The sequence below is a fragment of the Sturnira hondurensis genome, unplaced genomic scaffold (genome assembly GCF_014824575.4).
Source record: "Sturnira hondurensis isolate 20B ecotype Veracruz unplaced genomic scaffold, ASM1482457v3 Scaffold0009314, whole genome shotgun sequence".
NCBI classification, from domain to species: Eukaryota; Metazoa; Chordata; class Mammalia; order Chiroptera; family Phyllostomidae; genus Sturnira; species Sturnira hondurensis.
This window is the reverse complement of record NW_028081945.1, coordinates 321,834-340,637: the sequence shown is the minus strand read 5'-3', so window position 1 is coordinate 340,637 and position 18,804 is coordinate 321,834. Positions and strand designations below refer to the sequence as shown.

The window sequence follows — 18,804 nt, the reverse complement described above, 5'->3', positions numbered from 1 at the left end:
AAAGCCTAAAGCTCCCTCAGTGGTATGGAGCCTTCAGGAAGCCCAGTGTCAAACCTCAGGACAGTTTAATAACAAGGAAGTATTTGCATTTCAGAAATATCCTTCAGTTTCTAATAGGATGCCTTCAAATGGCATTTTCCTGAGGACATTTAAGTATTTATTTACAGATTGTTAACTTATTGTCAGAGAAGCTTAAGGGTAGAAATTCTGAGCAGACATTTTGGGAGTGCCCTGTGATGATCGAGCAGAAAGAAAGATAAAGTGCTTTTGAAATGATAATGTGAAGTTCTAGGGACAAGTATTTGTTTCATAGACACCATCTTACCATTTCCAGGGTAAGGTGAAGCCCGCATGTCTCTCTCTAGTGATTATATAATTGATATCTTGGTGACTGACAATCCTCAACTGTACCTACAAAACTTTTTTCTAGAAACCACCAATTAAATTGGATCATCAAGAAACAGATTTCTGTAAGGGGGATTATATATTTTTTCATGAGAACAAGGTTATAAACTTGGGAGTTACATTCCTGATTAGGGACTTAACATCAAATACATCAGATTTGATTAAAATGATAGGGGACTCAAGAGTTGGAAAATTTTAGCTTAAGGCAAAAAGTTATAAGTCTAGCAAGTAATGTATATGTTAAAGCTTTTGTTTCAGAAACTACAGATAAGGCCTGTCTTGGCTCCTGGGAAAGCAGCTGACTTCCTGGGGCACTGCTGAAGATTACCACCTGGGGACAACTGGAGGCATCCTGGCCTTTGTGTTCCAGGGAGAGACAGATGACCACCACCCCTGGGAACAGCTAACTGCCCAGGACAGGAATGTTGCAGTTCCTTTCACCTTATCCTCCCTGAATCTCAAAGCCCTCACTGCACCTTGTTTATTCCTTGCTATAAAAATATTGGCCTGGAAAGAAAAGACAAGATGGTCTGTTAGGGTATGAACCCACTATCTTCTCAGATCGCTGGCCATCTGAATAAAGTGCCCAAAAAGATTCTATCGCTGTCATTGCTTATTGGGTTTGGTAGTGACAGGCATCCCAAATGCCAGTATCTTTTCTGGTTTCAAAATGACTTCTGTCACATATGCCAAAATAAAATTGCTCTAAACTCCATGGTCATTATAAATAGTACAACCATACTCCAGTACAATCCAGTGGGTGTAAAGGCACTGAATACATTCCAGTAGTCTCCTGTCACCACCCTCTGGCCTGCTGACTCTTGTTTGACTATTGACTGTTGATATATGAGGTCTGTCTGGAAAAAGTCCAGCCATTGTTAATATAATGAGAATAGTTTGGACGACATCTATGTAACCTGGCAGCCAAGGAGAGTGGACTGGAATGTGTATGCATGAACAATAACAACTTCAGTGGGGGCAGTAGACGCTGTTGAGTGAGCATGTGGACTGTGTGGCTGTCACATTCAAAATGACTGAGCAAGTAGAGCAACAAGTACACATCAAATTTTGCATTAAGCTTGAACATTCCTCCATAGAAATTATTCGGATGATTCAGAAGGCTATAACTATGGGCAACTGGTGATGGCAGCTTCATCATGAAAATGCACCTACTCATGCATCACATCTTGTACAGAATATTTTGGTGAGACATCAAATCATCCAGATGACTCAGTCCCCCTACAACCCAGATGTAGTGCCCTGTGACTTCTGGCTTTTCCCAAAACTAAAATCACCTTTGAAAGGGAAGAGATTTCAGGCCATCAATGAGATCCAGGAAAATACCGAGGGGCAGCTGATGGTGACTGAGAGAACTGTGTGAGGTCCCAAGATACCTACTTTGAAGGGGACTAAGGTGTCATTGTCCTATGTACAATGTTTCTTGTATCTTGTATCTTCTTCAATAAATGTCTCTAATTTTCACATCACATGCTGGATACTCTCTGGACAGACCTCATCATACACTATGTCATCACACTAACCAGAAGGTAGGGAAGGCAGATATTAGTCCCTGAGTTCAGCAGATGAGGAAATTGTTCTATGCTCACCACCAGTAGGAATTGTGGCTCTTAATGCCAAAGTTTGATAAAAAGGAAAGGAACTATTTAGTTAAAAGTTATACAGATTTAGGTAGATGGTGGGATTCTACCATTAAATCTCACTCCCTTTAGAAACGAAGATACACCCACAAACACATAGTCTTGCCCTCTCCCCTTTGCCAAGTCAGGCCAGTCTCAGAGTATGCCAGTCAGAAGTACTGCCTTCCATAAAAAAAATAAAAAAACAAAAACAAAAACAACAGAAGTCTGCAGCTTACTTCTCTCATTTCCTCCCAGTAATCCATGCTTCACTGTGCAGGTCTCTTGAGGTTCCCAGCACTATCAGCTGTGTCGCTGTGATATCCAGTTCTTCATCAAAAATCACGTGGCACCTTCTTATGGCCTGCCAGCAAGAGTTCTTTCACCCCTTTTCTTCCCACATGGTCCCACATTGTCCTACACTGCCTCCCATTTTCCCCATCCCACATTGTGGCCTGCCTTTTTGTTCAAATACCAGACTGGAAGCTCTTCTATAACCCCATTTCCGACTCCTCCCACAATCAGCTACACCTGCTAGCACTCCCATATTCTCTGCCTTTCTTGGCTGCCATAGTTAGTCTGGGCAGGCATGGACCCCATGGTGTAGGAAGAACCATTTCTAAACTCTCATGCAGACACTCTAATGGGCGGGGGGGGGGGGACTACCTTCCAGATACATCATGGGTCAAAGTCATGTTCATCTCCCTGGCTCTGTGCAGGCTCTGAAGCTAGCCTGCTATTATTGATACACAAAATACCTCTCAACCCCTGTGCTACTGCTTTTACCAGGCAACTAGGGAAGCTTGTGGGGGGCCCTGGAACCTCACAGAGCATCCCATTACAGAAAGAGGTTCATAAGTTCACAGTTAGCTGGAACCACAGCAGGGACTCCTGATACGGGTCTTCTTTCTGCTGCTAAGTCCAATCAGTCTCTACTGTACCAATGTCCCCTTGAAGCACAGCCTGTGAGATGGCAGACACTGTATGTGCTTGTCTCATATCTCAGGGGACACTGCTTTAAATGTACACACATTCCAGCCTCCTAGATGTCTTTTTTGGGTTGTTGTTTCTAAATCAAATGTATTTCTATGTTTTTATGTGGAAACTGAGGGCTGTATACATTTATTTTATTCTGTGTACACAGAAGAAAAGTGTGAAGTGTTACAATATAAATGAGACCTAAAATGCTGAAACTTAAACATTTACTTTGCAGTATTCTTATTTGTTTTTTGGGTTTTTTTTAGAATTTAAATGAGACTTTTGGAACCAGATTTTTAAGAAAAGCTAAAAACTGTCCCTGAAGAGCCTGAGCTGACACCTTCTTGTTTCTTTCCTTACATGCCTAGCCCTGGTTTTCCAAATCCTTCTCCTGACCTCAGAGCTCTGGGAAGTGACACCACAGTGGCCCCAGTTTGTTGACAAGAACAGCAATACTTCACTTCATACTGCATCAGAAGGCTACAAAAGTATGTTCCAGGTCATGAAACGAGACTTCTGAAAGGAGCTGCTTGCTGCATTTGGGTAGTGGGTTTAAGGAAATTTTCTTTTATAACTTTCACACACTTCTTAAAAAATTGTGAAGAGTAAGAAATTTTTACCTTCCTTTCTACGTTCTTCTGGCGAGCCTAGTGATTCAACATTAGATACACTCACAAGAGACAATAATCAAATTGAATAACATACATATTTATGGGCACCCACCCCCAAAACACACACACACAAGAGAGTCAGAGACCCCCACATACAGAAAGGTAAAATGAGAAATAAAAGATATTCTGAGCCCAGGAATGGGGTCGGGTTCCTGGGACTTCAGAGGGGAGAAAGGTTATTTACAGGACAAAAAAAAAAAAAAAAAGTGCAGATACTCAATAATGAGATGTTTGCCCTACCATATGGATACGTCATAAAAAGTTATTTCTGGTAATAACTTTTATTATGGGCAAGGACCCTAATTTAGATTCTTTAAGGAAGAGGTAAAAGTTTCTCTTTGTTTTCCAGGATCTCTGTTGCCTTCAGACCAAAATAATCTACATGACAAAGTAGCACATCTTCAGGGGTTTGTTCTGAACTCCTTCAATGTTACAAATAAATTTCAAATGCACAGGATGAAATTATTTGAATTTCTTGATTCATGGCATCCTCCCACCATTGATCAAAGCAGGACCTTATTTGTCTTCATGTTTGTTTTATTTGCTAATAGATAAATACTGAAACCAATACCCAACTAAGAGCTACTATCATTTTCACTTGACCTCAGGACACCCTATCTATCCAAGCTCTCTCCCTTTCACATAGGTTACTCGTCTTTAGAATTTACTCTTTATCTTCACCTGAGGACACGCTTATGATTTTAGAGAGAGGGAAAGGGAGAGAGAGAGGGAGAGAAACATTGTTGTGAGAGAAATATCAGTTGGTTGCCTCTCACACATGCCCTTACTGGGAACTGAACCCACAACCTAGGCATGTGTCCTAAGTGTGAATCAAACCAGTGACCTTTTGGTTCATAGGACAACACTCGAACCAACTGAGCCACACTGGCCAGGGTTCCTCTCTTAAATTTGATGTCTGTTATTCCTTTGCTTTTTAAAAATGTTTTACTGGATCCTTTTGTAGCTCATAAGCATGATAGGGTATTCACACTCTTGTGTAATATGTGCCTCCCACAAACTTTGTTACGACATCAGCCCATCTGACATGAAAAATTTTTTCAATGTTTTACCAAATATGCTTTGCATATAACAATACGTAATTACTTATGATTTGTTTGGTTAATAAAATTAATATCATACTATGGTTAGTTTTCTGTATCCTGTTCTTTTTACTCAACATTGTTTTTGAGACATCTTGTGGTTAACAAAACAGTAGTTCATTATTTTCACATCTGTATTATAATCCATTGTGTGACTCTACCAAATTTTATTTATATTTTCTTCTGCCAATAGGTATTTCTTGTTATGAAAGTCTCCTATTTCATATTACACAGGCACTAATGTTTCTTTTGGATCTCTACCAAGATGTGACATTAATGGGTCTTAAAGCATGAATAACTTTATAATATAATGACAAATTATTTTCCAAAGTGATTCCATTAATTTACACTCCTCCCAACAATCTGATCACATTGATTCACATTTCCTATAAACTTAATGTTGTCAGACTTATTCATTTTTTTTCAATATTAGCAATAATAATGTTTTATATTTGTTTTTAAATGTAATCTTTATTGTAACTTTTTATTACCATTTAGTCCCCTTAAACCCAGTTCCTTCCAGCAATCACCATGCTGCTGTCCATGTCCATGAGTCTTTTTTCCTTTTTGCTCAGTCCCTCCACTCCCTAACTTCTCTGCCCAATAGCTGTCAGCCTGCTCTCTATCTATGTGTCTTTCCCCATTTTCCTTGTTAGTTCAATTTTGTCTATTAGATTCCACACATGAGTGAAATCATATGGTATTTGTCTTTCTCTGACTGGCTTATTTCACTTAGCATATGTTCTCCAGGTCCATCCATACTATCACAAAGGGTAAAACTTTCTTCTTTTTAAAAGCTGAGTAGTATTCTACTGGTAAATGTTCTATAGTTGTTTTAACCACTCATCTGTTGATGGACACTTGGGCTGCTTCCATGTCTTGGCAATTATAAATAATCCTCAACAAAAAACATAGGGGTGTTTATGTTCTTTCAAATTAGTACTTTGGGTTTCTTCAGGCATATTCCCAGAAGTAGGATTGCTGGGTCGAAAGGAAGATCCACTTTTAATTTTTTGAGGTATCTCTCATACTGTTTTCTGAAGTGGCTACACCAATCTGCGTTCCCACCAAGAGTACAAAAGGGTTCCCCTTTCTCCACATCCTCCCTCCCCAGCACTTGTAGTTTGTTGATTTGTTGATGATAGCTATTCTGACAGGTGTGAGATAATATCACATTGTGGTTTTAATTTGTATTTCTCTGATGATTAGTGATGAACATCTTTTCATATGCCTATCAGCCATCTGTATGTCCTTTTTGGAGAAGTGTTTATTCAGGTCCCTTGCTCATTTTTTAATTGGGCTATTTGTTTTTTTGGTGTTGAGTTTTCTAAGTTCTTTATAAATTTAGATATTAACCCCTTTTCAGATATATCGGTGAATATGTTTTGCATTCTATGGGTTGTCTTTTTATTTTGTTGATGATTTTTTTAATGGGCAAAAACTTTTAATTTGATGTAGTCCCATGTATTTATTTTTCTCTTGTTTCCCTTGTCTGGGGAGATAAAATTTTATGTCTGATAAAATATTGTTATGAGCAATGCCTGAGGTTTTGATGACTTTTCTTCTACTATTTTTATGGTTTCAGGTCTAACATTTAACTCTTCGATCCATTTTGAATTTACTTGAGTATGGTATGAGAAGGTGGTCTAGTTCCATTTTTCTGCATGTATCTGTCCAATTTTCCCAACCCTACTTGTTGAATAAACTGTCTTTAGCCTATTATATGTACTTGTTTCTTCTACTGAATTCTAATTGACTGTAAAGGTGTGGGTTTATTTCTGGGCTCTCCATTCTGTTCCATTGATCTACATGTCTGTTTTTATGCCAGTGCCATGCTGTTTTGATTACTATTGCCTTATATGATAGTTTCATATTAGGCAGCATGACTCCTTGAACTTTGTTCTTCTGACTCAGGACCTCTGTTGCTATGTGGGGCCTTTTGTGGTTCCATATAAACTTTTGATATATTTGTTATAGTTTTGTGAAATACATCATTGGAGTCTTGATAGAAATGACATTGAACCTATAGATTGCTTTGAGTAGTATGAACATTTTAATGATGTTAATTCTTCCTATCTAAGAACATGAGATGTGCTTCCACTTATTTGTATCTTCTATTTCTTTCTTCAAGTCTTATAATTACTCAAGTACAAGTCTTTTACATTCTTGGTTAGGTTTATTCCTAGGTATTTCATTCTTTTTGAGCAATTGTGAATGGGATTGTTTTCTTAATTTCCTTTTTCGTTAGTTCATTATGGGCATATAAAAATGCAACTAATATTCTGGGTATTAATTTTGTATCCTGCTAATTTGCTGAATTCATTTATCAGTTCTAGCAGTTTCTTGGTAGAATTGAGTAGAATCATGGGGTTCTTTTTTTTAAGGACTTTATTTATTTATCTTCAGAGGGGAAGGGAAGGAGAGAGGGAGAGAGGGAGAGAAATATCAATGTGTGGTTGCCTCTCGTATGTCCTCCAATGGGAACTGGCCTACAACCCAGGCATGTGCCCTGACTAGGAATTGAGCCATGGTTGTTTGGTCCACAGGCCCGAGCTCAATCCACTGAGCTACACCAGCCAGGACATGGGGTTCTTTATGTACAGTACCATGTCATTTGAAAATAATGACAATTTTACTTCTTCCTTTCCAATTTGGATGCCTTTTATTTCCTTTTCTTGTCTGATTGCTGTGGCTAAAACTAACAATACTATATTCAATAGAAGTGGTCAAAGTGGACAACCTTGTCTTGCTCCTTAGTGGAAAATGTTTTAGTTTTTGCCCATTGAGTATGATGTTGGCTGTAGGTCTCTCATATATGGCCTTTATTATATTGAGGAATACTCCCTCTATTCCCACTTTGCTGAGTGCTTTTATCACAAATGGGTGCTGTACCTTATAAAATGCTTTTTCTGCATCTATTGATATGATCATGTAAGTTTTGTCTTTGCTTTTTGTTTATGTGATGTAATACATTTACTGATTTGTGAATATTGAACCATCCTTGCATCCCTGGAATGAATCCCACTTTGTCTTGGTGTATGATCTTTTTAATGTATTGTTGGATGCAGTTTGCCAATATTTTGTTGAGGATTTTAGTGTCTATGTTTATCAGTAATATTGGCCTGAAGTTTTCCTTCTTTGTTGTATCTTTATCTGGTTTTGGGATTAAGATGATGTTGGGTTCATAAAAAGAGTTTGGAAGTCTTCCATCATTTTGGATTTTTTGGAAGTCTGTGAAAGATAGGGGTTGGCTCTTCCTTAAATGCTTTGTAGAATTCTCCTGTGAAACCATCTGGTCCAGGGCTTTTGTGTGTCAGGAGTTTTTTGATTACTGCTTCAATTTCATTTGCTGTTATTGGTCTGTTCAGGCTTTCTGCTTCTTCTTTATTAAGTTTTGGAAGGTTATATTTTTCTAGAAATTTGTCCATTTCACCTAGGTTTTCAAATTTCTTGGCATATAGTTCTTCATAGTAATTTATTACAATTCTTTGTATTTCTGTGGTGTCAATTGTAATCTCCCCTCTTTCATTTCTGATTGTGTTTATTTGGGTCCTCTCTCTTTTTCTCTTGATGAGCCTCTTAAAGTCTTGTCGATTTTGTTTATCTTTTCAAAAAACTAGCTCCTGGATTCATTGATCCTTAGGATTGTGCTTTTAGTCTCTATGTCATTTAGTTCTGCTCTGATCTTGGTTATTTCCTTCTTTCTACTTGCTCTGGGATGTCTTTGTTGTTGTTTCTCGAGTTCGTGTAGGTGTGGGGTTAGGTTGTTTGAAATGTTTCTATATTTTTAGGTAGGCCTGTATTGCTGTGAACTTCCCTCTCAGGACTGCCTTTCCTGTGTCCCATTAGTTTTGGGCTTTTGTGAGTTCATTTTCATTTGTTTCCAGAAACTTTTTTATTTCTTCTCTCATTTCATTCTTGACCCATTCACTGTTTAATAGCATGCTGTTCAATCTCCATGATTTTGAGTATTTTGTGTCTTTTTCCTTGGGGTTGGTTTCTGGTTTCAGTCCCTTGTGGTTGGAGAACATGCTTGGTATGATTTCAATTTTCTTGAATTTGTTGAGACTCGTTTTGTGTTCTATTATGTGGTCTATCTTTGAAAACATTCCATGTGCTTTTGAAAAGAATGTGTATTTAGCTTCTTTGGGATGAAGAGCTCTCTATATATATCAGTTAAGTCCATTTTATCTATTGTTGTTCAATGCCACAACATCTTTGTTGATATTTTGTTTGGAAGATCTGTCCACTTTTGACAGTGGGGTGTTAAAATCCCCTACTATAATTGTGTTGCTGTCAATATCTTTCTTGAAGTCCTCTAAAATTTTCTTTATGTATTTGGGTGCTCCTATGTTGAGTTCATATATATACTTACAATGTTTATGTCTTCTTGGTGGATTCTTCCCTTGAGTATTATGAAATGACCTTCTGGATCTCTCTTTATGGCCCTTTTTTGAAGTCTATTTTGTCTGATATGAGTATTGCAACCCTGGCTTTTTTTCCCCCTGTTGGTTTGCTTGGAAATTTTGTTCCCAGTCCTTCACCTTTAGTCTGTGTAAGTCTTTTGTCCTTTTGTCTTCTTGTAGGCAGCATATGTGTGGGTCAAGCTTTCTTATCCATTCAGCTATTCTATGTCTTTTGATTGGAGCATTTAATCCATTTGTGTTTAATGTTATTATTGATAGGCACTTATTTGTTGACATTTTTGTACCTGTGTTCCTCTCTGTCTCTCTCTTTTCCTTCCTTTCCTTAGAGCAGTACTTTTAGCATCTCCTGCAGAGCTGGTTTGGTGGAAGTGTATTCTTTTAGACTTCTTTTGCCTTGGAAGCTCTTTATTTGGCCTTCTATCTTGATTGAGAGCCTTGCTTGGTAAAGTAGCCTTGTTTGCAGGCCTCTGGTTCTCATTACTTGAAATATTTCTTGCCATTCTCTTCTTTCTTAGAGTGTTTCCATTGAGAAGTCAGCAGCTGATCTTATTGGGGCTCCCTTGTATGTTACTTTCTTCTTCTCCCTTGCTGCCTTTAATATTCTCTCTTTATCTTGGAATTTTGCCATTTTAATTATGATGTGTTTTGAGGTGGGCCTCTTTGGGTTCCTCTTGATTGGGAGTCTCTGTGTTTCCTGGATTTGTGTGACTTTTTCTCTCATCAAATTAGGGAAGTTTTCCATCATTCCTTCTTCAAATAAATTTTCTATCCCTTGCTCTTCTTCTCCTCCTTCTGGTATCCCTATTATTTGGACATTATTATGTTTCATATTGTCTTGCATTTCTCTTAATCACTCTTCATTCTTTTTGAGCCTCTTTTCCCTTTCTTGCTCTTTCTGGGTGTTTCTTTCTACATTGTCCTCCAACTCACTGATCCAATCTTCTTCATCAATCCTGCTTTTGATTCCTTCCACTGTGTTCTTCAGTTCAGAAATTGTATTCTTCATTTCCTCTTGGCCCTTGTTGATAGTTTCTATTTTCTTTTTCATGTTGATATAGTTTGCAGTGAGTTCATTGTAGTTCCCCTGTAGTTTCTGGTAGCTCGTTGTGAGCTATTTGAACTTCCTGATAACCAGTGCTTTGAATTCAATATCTGATAGTTGGTTTGCCTCTATTTCATCTAACATTCTTTCTGCGACTTTCACCTTTTCTTTCATTTGGGCAATGTTTCTTTGTCTTCCCACTGTTTGTGAGACTCTTCTTGTTAGCCTCAGCTTCTTAAATTGATCTGTTGTTACTCCCTGGGTTTATGTGTGAACTTCTGTGGTAGAATACCTGTGAGATTCAGTGGTGTAGTCTCCTTGATCTGCCAAGCTCACTGGTCTTGGGCTGTCCTTTAGGTGGGCTGTGTGTTTGCCTTTGGGTTTTGTTTGTTTTGGGGTCTTTCTTTTGTGGGTCCTTCCCACCAGCTGGTTAACTGATGGTCACTCTGTCCACCACCTTTTGTAATTTGTTGTGCTGGTGAGGGCAGGTTGTGTTGAAGCTAGTTCTTCTGTGTGTACAAGATTTTGAGGATTCTCTTTTGTTCTTGTTCAGTTGTTTATACTGGGTAGTTTCTCCACTATTTAGTTGTATTTCCAGATAGGTCCTGGATTGAGATTTGTGTGGTTTCCACTCCCTCCTTCACCTTCTTCTGTTGTTATCTGTTGGTGGTTCCTTTGTTGTTGGGTTTCTTCTTCCATTGGGTATCCTGGTGTTCACTGCTTCCACCTACTCTTTTTCTGTGATCAGTTGAAAGGGAAGGCAAAATGGTTTATAACAGAAGGAGAGTATTCTATGATACTTATAGTAGCAGCTGGTAGAGAAGAGATAGGAGATACTTTGGCTATGTATAGTTTTAACCATGATCTTCCACCCAACCAGCCACTTTTAAGAAAGAATAGAAAGAAGATAAGACTCTTATTAAGGAGGGAAGGATTGTGAGTTGGATCTAGAAAGCAGTGAGGTTATGGGAGGTCAGATTCTGAGGTAAGGTGAGAGTAAAGGATAGTAAGTAGGTGTAGTGTGTGAGAGAACAGAGTTAACCACTACAGTAATAGATTTCAGGAAACTGTGAAGTTGGCTAAGATCCAGGAGGGGTGTTGTGTAGTATTTACAATGGTATGGAACAGCCATTATTTACAATAATATTAGAGCAACAATCATGTCAGAATCTATGTGATCTGGATTACATGAATGGGGGTATAGAACTTTGAGTAGTGTGCTAAAGGAACACAAATGACGTGAAGGGTTGTAAATTAGCGATACACTGTGGAAGAGAGAATAGGGGAAACCTGTCAAATGATACAATATACCCAGCCATGCAAAGAAGACTATACAGAAAGAAGAGGAATACAAAAATACTACTGAAATAAAAGATGTAAGATTAATGAAAAACTACAAATATGCAGTAACTTATAGTTTCTCTGCAATAGCAAAGTGAAATTTGTCCCACTGTCTCAACTGTTGGGATGTCTCCTCTCTGGGTCCAACTCTGGTCCTTTCACAGTTCCAAGTTTTTTGTCTTACTTGTGGGTATTTAAAAAAAAAGGCAGGAGAAGGGAAGTAGAAGAGATAAGATTGGAAAGAAAGGAAGAATGAATAAAATAAGAAAGAAGGAAAGAGAGGAAAAGGTATTGAAAGATAAAACAATAATACAAATTAAAAAATAAAAGATTACTTAAAAAAACCCACCTCTTGTTGGTTTCAAACTGGTCAAACTGGTTTTTCTGGTTTTGGTGGCTGCAGTAGGCTCAGGAGAGATTGGTGTGGCCTTTCTCCCTTCCAGATGTGTACTCAGCTAGTCTTGCAAACACTTTCTCAAGAACTATTCTGGCACTTCTCCCCAGTGCCCTAGGCGGGGGATCCAGGTCTTCTTTAGAGCACTCTTTCCCCAGGGGTCATCACTGTGCACTGGGGTGCAGGCACGCTCACCTGGCCAAGCTGCCTCTGTCCCTCAGGTTTGGGCTGGAACTCTTCCCAGTACTTTGGGGGAACACAGGGCCTTCCGAGGAACCTCAGGATTGCTACAGCCTGGCTGGGTGGGAAGTAAGTTGAGCGGCTGTCGCAGGAGAATCCCCTAAACAGTTTTACTTTTTGAGAAATTCCTCCTACTAAAGCCTGCAGCTCAGTACAGCCCAATTCTCTAGCCAGACCGGTGACTATAAGGGTCAGTGCGTGTCACTGCGGGACTCTCAACTCTCCCAAGCCAGTGACTACAGCCTCCACAGGTGATCATGGCCCTTGTGTGTTTGCCTCTTTGTCCTTATTCCCCTCTTTGCAACTTCAAGCAACAGGGTCTCTCCTGGTGCTGCTCAAACCCTGCTTGGCCAGAGAGGGAGGGAGCAGTTGACCTGGCTCTCTTCCAAGGACTCTGTGGCAGATCTGTGGCTCCCAAGTAGTCTGTGGTAGGCCCAGTGCCCGGTGGCCACAGCTGCCCCTGTCCCCACGATAGTCCCTGGGACCTTATTGTCCTGCAGCAGTCTCCTTACCATCTGTTTTCTCCTTACACTTTCTCAGTGTCTGCTACAATTTTGGGTCTCTTATTGTCATATATGCTGGGGCACTGTTGGCTGTTTGCTCTGTTCCTCCACACATTGGCCAGGTTTTTCTCCCATGTGTAGGGAGAAGTGGAATCTGCTCCCCCCTACTCCATCACCATCTTCCAGGTCTCCTCCCCCTCCCCCTCCTGATAATGTGGTTGAGCTGTGTTTCATGTTCATTAGCTGTATCTATTTCTTCTTCTGTGAAATCTCTTTTTAATCCTTTGCAGTTCTCTATCATTTTTATTTTTCTAATATGTTTGTAGGAATCCTTATATATTCTGTATGCTAATTCTTTGTTTTGTAATGTCTCCAAGTTGTAACTCTCATTTTCATTAATAAATTACACAAATTGATCACATAAATTGATAATTCATTTTAATGTATCTGATTTATTAATAGCTCCTTTTTAGGATTAGCATATTTTATCTATTGTTTAAAATTTATACCCATCTTAAGATCAGAAATGTGTACATTATAATTTTTTCTAAAAGTTAAAATTTAATTTGGACTATTAAGCTGTTAATGCCTCTAAGTTCAATTTTTGTATACAATGTGAAGATGTGATTTTATTTATTTACTTTTTGGCTCTATTTGTTGTTTAGTGTTTCTTCCTCCACTTCTTTATTTCTAGCATGTGTTAAAATTTCAAATATATATGGGCCTGATTCTGGAGTACTATTTCCATTGGTTGGCTCATTTATTTCTGTATCACTACCATACTATCTTATTTACAAACTTTATAATATATCATTATATTCCCCCTTATGATATTTTTCTTCAGAAATATCTTGGTTACTCTTGACCATTTGCTCCTCCATATATGTTAGAATCAACTTGTCATATTTTATAAAAATTGTTGAGATTTTCATTGTAATGTTTTTCTATCCATAAAGATAGGACATTTCTCTATTTAGATGTTCTTTATTTTTTTTGTGCTAAAATTTTATGATTTTCTATGTACAGATTTTGCACATCTTTTATTAGTTTTTCCCCCTAAAACTTTTGTAGTTTTGTGGTAGGAAGTTAGACAGACATGAGCAGAGCAAGGACATGAGCCAAGTACAGAAGGCCACAAGGATGGAAATCCCTGAGTGCCTAGCAATGGGCAAAAATGGGAAAAGAAGGACCTTGTCTGCAGGGTAACATTTCCTCCCCTAACATATCACTAGTCATGCAGTTTGGAACCCTTGACCTTTCATATCATTGGTCATGAGACTTAGATGCCTGAACTTTCCTCCCTGAAAATAACATGTAGGCCTCAGTTGTATTTCAGCTCCAGACCCAGAAAAGAAGCCGTGGCTATGTCAGGACCAGCTGCATTGACTAATGACCCCCTGCCCTGGCCAACCAGTCAGTGCAGACCATGATCCTGAAAGGACATCCCTGCCCTGGCCAACCAGTCAGTGCAGACCATGATCCTGAAAGGACACACCTGAAAAGCTGATGAATAGTTTATAGAACTTTTCCCCTGAGACCTCACCTAAGATTCCCACCTTTGAGAGAGATAAAACCCTGAAGAAAAATGACCCAGCAAGCACTCTTCCTCTGGGGAGCATACCCACACCATTCCCTTCTCTTCTTGTTCCTCCACAGGCACACATCTCTTAAACTCTAAGATACCTCAGGAGACTTGCAACCAGGGGAGCAGTGGGGAGTGGCAGTTCATCCTGGTCTAACCCTGGACCTGTCTCCCAGGCCCCCTTTTCTCCAATTTCCCGGTGAGCTAAATCAGCCCAGCCTCATCTCCCCTCTTCCTTCCTCTATGCTGAGCCCTTCCTTGTTTCACCGTCCTCAGTGTGATTTTTCTGTGGCCAATAAATTCTTGCTTGCTTTACTGCACTTTGTCTATTGACTGAAATCTTTCCTTCGAGAAGACAAGAACCAAGGTCTTGTTTTGCTGGTAAAGTTTTATGGTATTGTAAATTGATAATATTAACATTTAAACATAAATTAGGTTTGAAATTTTACCCTTTGCAACAGTATGGATGGACCTGGAGAACATTATGCTAAGTGGAATAAGCCAGTCAGAGAAAGACAAATACCATATGATTTCACTCAGATGTGTAATCTAACAAATTGAACTAACAAGGAAAATGGGGACAGACTCATAGATGGAGAATAGGATGACAGCTGGTGGAGGGATTGAGCAAAAAAAGAAGAAAGACTGCCCTGGCTGGTGTAGCTCAGTGGATTGAGTGCAGGCATGCGAACCAGAGGATCGAGGTTTGATTCCCAGTCAGGGCACATGCCTAGGTTGCAGGCCAGTTCCCAGCAGGGGACGCATGAGAGGCAACCATGCATTGCTGTTTCTCTCCCTCTCTCCTTCCCTTCCCCTCTAAAGATAAATAAATAAATAAATAAATCTTTTTTTAAAAAAAAAGGAAAGACTCATAGATGTGGACAAGAGTTTGGTGATTTTGGGAGAAGGGGGTGTAAGGGGACTAAATGGCAATGGAAAAAATACAATAAAAATTAAATAAAAATAAATAAATAAATAAATTAGATTTTTAAATTGTGTTTAGTATATAAAAATGAAATGGAATTTTAAAACATTGATTACATCAAATTTTTCTGTTATGTTTAATAATTTTAGATTCTTTGGGGGATTTCCACTTAGACAAATAATAAAAAGTTTTAAAGATTTTATTTATTTATTTTTAAAGAGAAGGGGAGGGAGGGTGAAAGAGAGGAAGAGAAACATCAATGTGAGAGAAACATTGATTGGTTGCTTCTCATATGAGCCCTGAATGGGGAATAAACCTAAAATCCAGGCATGCATCCTGATGGAGAATCTAACCAGTGATATTTCAGTCTGCGGGTCAATGCCTAAACAAACAAGCCACACCAGCCAAGGCAAATAATATCAGTTTTATTTTCTTCTTGTCAATTTCTAGTGGTTAATGTCTTTTTCTTGACTTCTTGTGTTGCACAGGATCTCTATAAAGTGCGGAATAGAAATGATGAGAGCAGGCACCTTTACTTTGTTCCTGACCTGCAAAGGCAAACTTCCAATGTTTTCCTACTGAGCATGATTTTTGTTGTAGGAGTCTTATTTAGGATTGGATTTTTATGAGACTTTGGAGTCTCACACAACATCCTATTTTCATTCTATTTGCAAGAACTTAGCCATCAAGCTACACAGAGCTACAAGAGAGACTGGAAAACATAGTCATTCAGCTGATGGGAAAAGACAAATAGAGTTCTGTAAATTTTAGTTAAGAGGAGGAATTAATATTTAGTTGGAAATGAGTAGGCTCTATCCTATTTGGGGGATGTTGCCTAGAAATTAAGATAGGCAGTTAGGCTAGTATTACACCGATATCTTTCAAGATATAAAATCTATAAAGTACTTCTTTAACCCACAAATAATCTTACCTACTTTCTGATTTCAGAGCTTCATTTTGGGCCAAACCAAAGACTTTCCTCTTGTCAGGGAGGGAAGAGTAGAAACCACATCACTAATCATTTCTTTTAAGATACTCAGAGTGGAATTACCAGAGACAAAGGTATAAACATCTTCATGGTAGAAGGAAAATTTGAAATCTTAACCAGTTCTAATTATCAGTGTCATATACTTTGAGGGCATTCAACCAGCCCAGCAAATCAAGACACTGTACTTGGTAGGTTGTTTCCAGAGAAATGTAGAGGGAATCAAATGAGTTAATGCTCAGGTACCATATATTCAAAATATATTTTTGCAGATTTGGTAGAGAAAAGGCTTAAAGAGTACCCCCTGCCTCCCCACATACTGGGTTTGGTACTGGCATTAAAAAATTTCCAACTCTGGCTGGTGTGGCTCACTGGATTGGGCATTGTCCTGCAAACCAAAAAGTCACTGGTTTGATTCCAAGTCAGGGCACATGCCTAGGTTTTGGGCCAGGTCCCTGGTTGAAGCCATGTGAGAGGCAACTGTTTAATGTTTCCCTCATATGCCAATGTTTTTCTCCCTCCCTCTCCCTTCCTTCCTCTCTCTCTAAAAATAAATAAAAAAATATTTTTAAATGTCCTTATGAAAATAAATCAGAATAAGAAATCCAGGGTGGGGGAAAAGACAACAGAAACTCTGACACTCCCAAATGTCTCCAGGAAGAGGTGGAAGCTTTGTTTGACATGTCCTGGTGAGGACATGTGGATGAGAGGTGGCAGAGTTCCAGAGGTTCCAGAGTTCCAGAGTTCCAGATGAGGGCAGAGAGCGCCTGTGTCTGTTCCCTGGGTGGGACTGTGGGATGGAAATGCTGGTAAGGTTGTGTGGGCAGAGGGAGCCAAGGATAGTTTTCAGTCTCTTACGCTTCTGAGCAGTGAAGGAACATCCAGAAACAAGTGGAAAAATGGCTGAGAGCACTCAACAGACCTGCGGAGAACTTGGGAGTGAGGTGAGAATGAGAAAGACCAAGCTCTCAGGACTAATTACTGGCCCCAGAATTGTGTCAGTGTATTTGATGTGGGGTTATGGTGGTCTTCTCCAAGACCAGACAGGGGACGAGGCCACCAGGGACAAGTGGCACCTTTCAGGGCTAAGATGAAGTGCAAGCTCCCCAGAAGCGAAATGCAACATTGAAAAGGAAGAGTGAAAAAAAATGAAGTAACTGAGTTTAATATGAAAAAAATTTACCAAGAGTTTATCTAAGATATATTAATAAAGCCTCAAAGTGGATGAGTTATAATAAATAGGAAGTTACATTTTTATATACCTGACTCTATAGTGAGAAAATATTTTACCTTTTGTAATTTCAAGACTCCAGCTATATATTGCAAAGTAGTTTAGCAGACTATGGGCTCTTTAACCACAGAGATGGAACATTCATCATGTTTGTATCCCCTGCATATAACAGAGTGCCTAGCACCTAGCAGATATTTAGTCAATATTTGTTGGATAAAATTATTTTCCAGAAAGATTATTAGCCATTTGTATTTCTACTTTAAATATCATGCATTTACTTATTCAATCAATCTAAATTTACTTTGGGGAATTGTATGAAAATCTAACTTGCTTTTCCTTACAAGTCCAGTTTTCTCACTACTGATTATTGAATGACGCTTCCACTATCCTTTGATTTCTGACATTTCCTTTTATTGTAAGTCATTGTTTATAAGACAATATATTTCAGAGCTAGCTATTGTACTATGTCATTAATAAACTGCTTAGCTATTCCTTTTAAAAGTAACAACTACTCCTCAGCTCAAAACCCTGGAACAGGGCCCTAAGTAAAAGCCCAATTCTTTACAGAGCCCGATAAAACTCCTGATGACCTGGATCTCAATACACATCTCTGACTTCCTCCTTTACTACTTTCCCCCATGCTCACTGGGGTCTGGCAACACGGGCTTTCTTGCTCTTCCTCACTGTGATTTTAAAGTGTGTGAACTTAGTAGTTTGAACTACATGCCCCAGATTCCCCATCTCTTCCTCTTGGCAATGGTTTCAAGAGAACTTGGTGTGGTATTGGGAAGGCAGCGACGAAGCAGCAACCCGGATGCTGAGAAAGAGTACAGTGCCAAGTGCTGCTGCACTTCATGTGTGTCTTCACTGATCTGCTGGCTCATTTGGTTGATGAGGGCCAGCTGCCAGGTATCTTTCATCTCCTCTGAGGCATAAGCAGCTCTGCAGTAAAGGGCAAGGCTGCTCTACAGTGCACCTGAGCAGACGAGGTGGGAAGCAGAAAGAGAACGGGGTGGAGTAGGGGTGTGTGTGTGTTCTGGTTTGGTATCACAGATTACAGTTGTTCTCCTCTCTCCCGTCTCTCGTCTTGTGTTCAGCTTCCCTTCTTGACTGCTGGTCCTGCTGGTCTACCATTACTTCATATCCACCAGCAGATGCAGAGAACCTTCTTTCACAGGTTTTTTCCACCAGCTTCTGAGATCACAAGAGGCCCAATCTTTTAAATAAATCCCTTATTCCATATCATTCATAGCGATTCTGCTTTCCTGACTAAACTCCATTATACTTACACAAGTGAGGCATGGTCCCACCTCAGCATCTTTGTTTTGGTTGCTCTCTTTGCT

At 39.2% G+C, this 18,804-nt stretch overlaps 1 pseudogene; it reads left to right on the top strand.

Moving 5' to 3' along the window:
* The first annotated feature begins 4,643 nt into the window (after window positions 1-4,643).
* LOC118994451 (uncharacterized) lies at window positions 4,644-4,737 on the top strand (annotated as a pseudogene).
* Window positions 4,738-18,804: the final 14,067 nt, after the last annotated feature.